General features: G+C 51.3%; 1 non-coding gene across 1 annotated transcript; it reads left to right on the top strand.

The window, feature by feature from the left end:
- Window positions 1-4,282: 4,282 nt before the first annotated feature.
- On the top strand, window positions 4,283-4,356 carry TRNAN-GUU (transfer RNA asparagine (anticodon GUU)). The gene has a single exon. It is a non-coding gene; the product is annotated as a tRNA-Asn (tRNA).
- Window positions 4,357-5,710: the final 1,354 nt, after the last annotated feature.

Below are 5,710 nucleotides of genomic sequence, written 5' to 3'. Positions count from 1 at the left end.
TTCTGACCGTGGTGAGTGTGGAGCACGACTACCTCCGTGACGCAATTGGCTAGCGCGTTCGGCTGTTAACCAAAAGGTTGGAGGTTCGAGCTCTCCCGAGAGCGGTGTGTCTCTTTTTTTTTCTTTGCGCTGATAGCTTTGGAGAAATGTTCTGACGGTGGTGAGAGTGGAGCACGACTGTCTCCGTGGAGCAATCTGTTAGTGCGTCTGCTGTTAAGCAAAAGGTTGGAGGAATTCGAGCCCTCCCGGGAGCAGTGTGTGTGTTTTTTTTCTTTGCACTGACAGCTATGGAGAAATGTTCCGACAGTGGTGAGAGTGGAGCGCGACTGTCTCCGTGGCGCAATTGGCTAGCGTGTTCAGCTGTTAACCGAAAGGTCTGAGGTTCGAGCCCGCCCGAGAGGGGTGTGTCTTTTTTTGTTTGCACTGATATCTTTGGAGAAGTGTTGTGACCGTGGTGAGAGTGGAGCACGACTTCCTCCGTGACGCAAGTGGCTAGCGCGTTCTGCTGTTAACCAAAAGGTTGGAGGTTCGAACCCTCCCGTGAGTGGTGTGTCTCTCTTTTTTTCTTTGCGCTTATAGCTTTGGAAAAATGTTGTGACGGTGGTGTGAGTGGAGCACTAATGTCTCCGTGGCGCAATCTGCTAGTGCGTCGGCTGTTAAGCAAAAGGTTGGAGGATTGAGCCCTCCCGAGAGCGGTGTGTCTCTTTTTTTTCTTTGCGCTGATAGCTTTGGAGAAATGTTCTGACGGTGGTGAGAGAGGAGCACGACTGTTTCCGTGGCATAATCGGCTAGCGCGATGAACTGTTAACTGAAAGGTTGGAGGTTCAAGCTGTCCCGGGAGCAGTGTGTCGCTTTTTATCTTTGCGCTGATAGCTTTGGAGAAATGTTCTGGCGGTGGTGAGAGTAGAGCACGACAATCTCCTTGGCGCAATTGGCTAGCGCGTTCAGCTGTTAACCAAAAGGTTGGAGGTTCGAGCCCTCCCGAGAGGGGTGTGTCTCTTTTTTCTTTGCGCTGACAGCTGTGGAGAAATGTTCTGACGGTGGTGAGAGTAAAGCACGACTGTCTACGTGGCGCATTTGGCTAGCGCGATCGGCTGTTTACCGAAAGTTTGGAGGTTGGAGCCCTCCCAGGAGCGGCGTTTCGGTTTTTTCTTTGCGCTGACAGCTATGGAGAAATGTTCCGACAGTGGTGAGAGTGGAGCACGACTGTCTCTGTGGCGCAACCTGCTAGTGCGATCGGCTGTTTACCGGAAGTTTGGCGGTTGGAGCCCTCCCAGGAGCGGCGTCTTGCTTTTTTCTTTGCGCTGACAGGTATGGAGAAATGTTCCGACAGTGGTGAGAGTGGAGCACGACTGTCTTCGTGGCGCAATCTGTTAGTGCGTTGGCTGTTAACCAAAAGGTTGGAGGTTAGAGCCCTCCTATGAGCAGTGTGTCGCTTTTTTTGCACTGATATCTTTGGAGAAGTGTTCTGACCGTGGTGAGTGTGGAGCACGACTGTCTCCATGGCGCAATTGGCTAGCACGTTGGGCTGTTAACCAAAAGGTTGGAGTTTCGAACCCTCCCATGAGCGGTGTGTCTCTTTTTTTCTTTGCGCTGATACCTTTAGAAAAATGTTCTGATGGTTTTGAGAGTGGAGCACGACTACCTCCGTGACGCAATTGGCTAGCGCGTTCGGCTGTTAACCAAAAGGTTGGAGGTTCGAGCTCTCCCGAGAGCGGTGTGTCTCTTTTTTTTCTTTGCGCTGATAGCTTTGGAGAAATGTTCTTACGGTGGTGAGAGTGGAGCACGACTGTCTCCGTGGCGCAATCTGTTAGTGCGTCGGCTGTTAAGCAAAAGGTTGGAGGATTGAGCCCTCCCAAGAGTGGTGTGTCTCTTTTTTTCTTTGCGCTGATAGCTTTGGAGAAATGTTCTGACAGTGGTGAGAGTGGAGCACGACTGTCTCCGTGGCGCAATCTGCTAGTGCGTCGGCTGTTAAGCAATAGGTTGGAGGTTCGAGCCCTCCCGGGAGCAGTGTGTCGCTTTTTTATTTGCGCTGATAGCCTTGGAGAAACGTTCTGACAGTGGTGAGAGTAGAGCGCGGTTGGGTCCGTGGTGCAATGGCTAGCGCGATCGGCTGTTAACCAAAAGGTTGGAGGTTTGAGCCCTCCCATGAGCGGTGTGTCGCTTTTTTCTTTGCGCTTACAGCTATAGAGGAATGTTCCGGCAGTGGTGAGAGTGGAGCACGACTGTCTCCTTGGCGCAATCTGCTAGTGCGTTGGCTGTTAAGCAAAAGGTTGGAGGTTCGAGCCCTCCCTGGAGCAGTGTATCGCTTTTTTTCTTTGCGCTGATAGCTTTGGAGAAGTGTTCTGACCGTGGTGAGAGTGGAGCATGACTGTCTTCGTGGCGCAATCGGCTTGCGTGTTGGGCTGTTAACCAAAAGGTTGGAGGTTCCACCCCTCCCGAGAGCGGTGTGTCTCTTTTTTTCTTTGCGCTGATACCTTTGGAAAAATGTTCTGATGGTGGTGAGAGTGGAGCACGACTACCTCCGTGTAGCAATTGGCTTGCGCGTTCGGCTGTTAACCAAAAGGTTGGAGGTTCGAGCCCTCCCGAGAGCGGCGTGTCTCTTTTTTTTCTTTGCGCTGATAGCTTTGGAGAACTGTTATGACGGTGGTGAGAGCAAAGCACGACTGTTTCCGTGGCAGAATCGGCTACCGCGATCAACTCTAACCAAAAGGTTGGAGTTTCGAGCCCTCCCGAGAGCGTTGTGTAATTTTTTTCTTTGGGCTGATAGCTTTGGAGAATTGTTCTGACGGTGGTGAGAGTGGAGCATGACTGTCTCCGTGGCACAATCTGCTAGTTCGTCGGCTGTTAACAAAAGCTTGAAGGTTCGGGCCCTCCCGAGAGCGGTGTGTCTCTTTTTTTTCTTTGCGCTGATAGCTTTGGAGAAATGTTCTGACGGTGGTGAGAGAGGAGCACGACTGTTTCCGTGGCAGAATCGGCTAGCGCAATCAACTGTTAACTGAAAGTTTGGAAGTTCAAGCCGTCCCGGGAGCAGTGTGTCGCTTTTTATCTTTGCGCTGATAGCTTTGGAGAAATGTTCTGGCGGTGGTGAGAGTAGAGCACGACAATCTCCTTGGCGCAATTGGCTAGCGCGTTCAGCTGTTAACCAAAAGGTTGGAGGTTCGAGCCCTCCCGAGAGTGGTGTGTCTCTTTTTTCTTTCCTCTGACAGCTGTGGAGAAATGTTCTGACGGTGGTGAGAGTACAGCCCGACTGTCTACGTGGCGCATTTGGCTAGCGCGATCGGCTGTTTACCGAAAGTTTGGAGGTTGGAGCCCTCCCAGGAGCGGCGTTTCGCTTTTTTCTTTGCGCTGACAGCTATGGAGAAATGTTCCGACAGTGGTGAGAGTGGAGCACGACTGTCTCTGTGGCGCAATCTGCTAGTAAGATCGGCTGTTTACCGAAAGTTTGGAGGTTGGAGCCCTCCCAGGAGCGGCGTTTTGCTTTTTTCTTTGCGCTGACAGGTATGGAGAAATGTTCCGACAGTGGTGAGAGTGGAGCACGACTGTCTTCGTGGCGCAATCTGCTAGTGCGTCGGCTATTAAGCAAAAGGTTGGAGGTTCGAGCCCTCCCGGGAGCAGTGTGTCTCTTTTTTTTTTCTTTGCGCTGAGAGCTGTGGAGAAATGTTCCGACAGTGGTGAGAGTGGAGCACGACTGTCTCCGTGGCGCAATCTGCTAGTGCGTCGGCTGTTAACCAAATGGATGGAGGTTCTAGCCCTCCTATGAGCGGTGTGTCGCTTTTTTTTGCACTGATAGCTTTGGAGAAGTGTTCTGACCGTGGTGAGTGTGGAGCACGACTGTCTCCATGGCGCAATTGGCTAGCACGTTGGGCTGTTAACCAAAAGGTTGGAGGTTCAAACCCTCCCATGAGCAGTGTGTCTCTTTTTTCTTTGCGCTGATACCTTTAGAAAAATGTTCTGATGGTGGTGAGAGTGGAGCACGACTACCTCCGTGACGCAATTGGCTAGCGCGTTTTGCTGTTAACCAAAAGGTTGGAGGTTCGAGCTCTCCCGAGAGCGGTGTGTCTCTTTTTTTTTCTTTGCGCTGATAGCTTTGGAGAAATGTTCTGACGGGGGTGAGAGTGGAGCACGACTGTCTCCGTGGAGCAATCTGTTAGTGCGTCGGCTGCTAAGCAAAAGGTTGGAGGAATTCGAGCCCTCCCGGGAGCAGTGTGTGTGTTTTTTTTTTCTTTGCGCTGACAGCTATGGAGAAATGTTCCGACAGTGGTGATAGTGGAGCACGACTGTCTCCGTGGCGCAATTGGCTAGCGTGTTCAGCTGTTAACCGAAAGGTTGGAGGTTCGAGCCCTCCCGGGAGCAGTGTATCGCTTTTTTTCTTTGCGCTGATAGCTTTGGAGAAGTGTTCTGACCGTGGTGAGAGTGGAGCATGACTGCCTTCGTGGCGCAATCTGTTAGTGCGTTGGCTGTTAAGCAAAAGTTGGAGGAATTCGAGCCCTCCCGGGAGCAGTGTGTCTCTTTTTTTTCTTTGCGCTGATAGCTTTGAAGAAATGTTCGTACGGTGGTGAGAGTGGAGCATGACTGTCTCCATGGCGCAATGTGCTAGTGCTTCGGCTGTTAAGCAAAAGGTTGGAGGTTTGAGCCCTCCCGGGAGCACTGTGTCTCTTTTTTTCTTTGAGCTGATACCTTTGGAAAAATGTTCTGATGGTGGTGAGAGTAGAGCACGACTACCTCCATTACGCACTTGGCTAGCGCGTTCGGCTGTTAACCAGAAGGTTGGAGGTTCGAGCCCTCCCATAAGCAGTGTGTCGCTTTTTTTTCTTTGCACTGATATCTTTGGAGAAGTGTTCTGACCGTGGTGAGAGTGGAGCACGACTGTCTCCTTGGCGCAATTGGCTAGCGCGTAGAGTGGTTAACCAACAGGTTGGAGGTTCGAACCCTCCCATGAGCGGTGTGTCTTTTTTTTTCTTTGCGCTGATACCTTTAGAAAAATGTTCGTATGGTGGTGAGAGTGGAGCACGACTACCTCCGTGATGCAATTGGCTAGCGCGTTCGGCTGTTAACCAAAAGGTTGGAGGTTCGAGCCCTCCCGAGAGCGGTGTGTCTCTTTTTTTCTTTGCGCTGATAGCTTTGGAGAAATGTTCTGACGGTGGTGAGAGTGGAGCACGACTATCTCCTTGGCGCAATTAGCTAGCGCGTTCAGCTGTTAACCAAAAGGTTGGAGGTTCGAGCCCCCACATGAGCGGTGTGTCGTTTTTTTTGCATTGATATCTTTGGAGAAGTGTTCTGACCGTGGTGAGAGCGGAGCACGACTGTCTCCGTGGCGCAATTGGCTAGCGTGTTGGGCTGTTTACCAAAAGGTTGGAGGTTCGAACCGTCCCATGAGGGGTGTGTCTCTTTTTTTGCGCTGATACCTTTAGAAAAATGTACGTATGGTGGTGAGAGTGGAGCAAGACTGTTTCCGTGGCAGAATCGGCTAGCGCATTCAACTGATAACCAAAAGTTTGGAGGTTCGAGCCCTCCCGAGACCGGTGTGTCTCTTTTTTTTTTCTTTGCGCTGATAGCTTTGGAAAAATGTTGTGACGGTGGTGAGAGTGGAGCACGACCGTCTCCGTGGCGCAATCTGCTAGTGCGTCGGCTGTTAAGCAAAAGGTTGGAGGTTCAAGCCCTCCCTGGAGCAGTGTATCGCTTTTTTTCTTTGCGCTGATAGCTTTGG

Source organism: Rhipicephalus microplus, unplaced genomic scaffold (assembly GCF_043290135.1).
Source record: "Rhipicephalus microplus isolate Deutch F79 unplaced genomic scaffold, USDA_Rmic scaffold_64, whole genome shotgun sequence".
Lineage (NCBI taxonomy): Eukaryota > Metazoa > Arthropoda > Arachnida > Ixodida > Ixodidae > Rhipicephalus > Rhipicephalus microplus.
The sequence above is the reverse complement of the archived record's forward strand: the minus strand, read 5'-3'. Positions and strand labels throughout refer to the sequence as shown.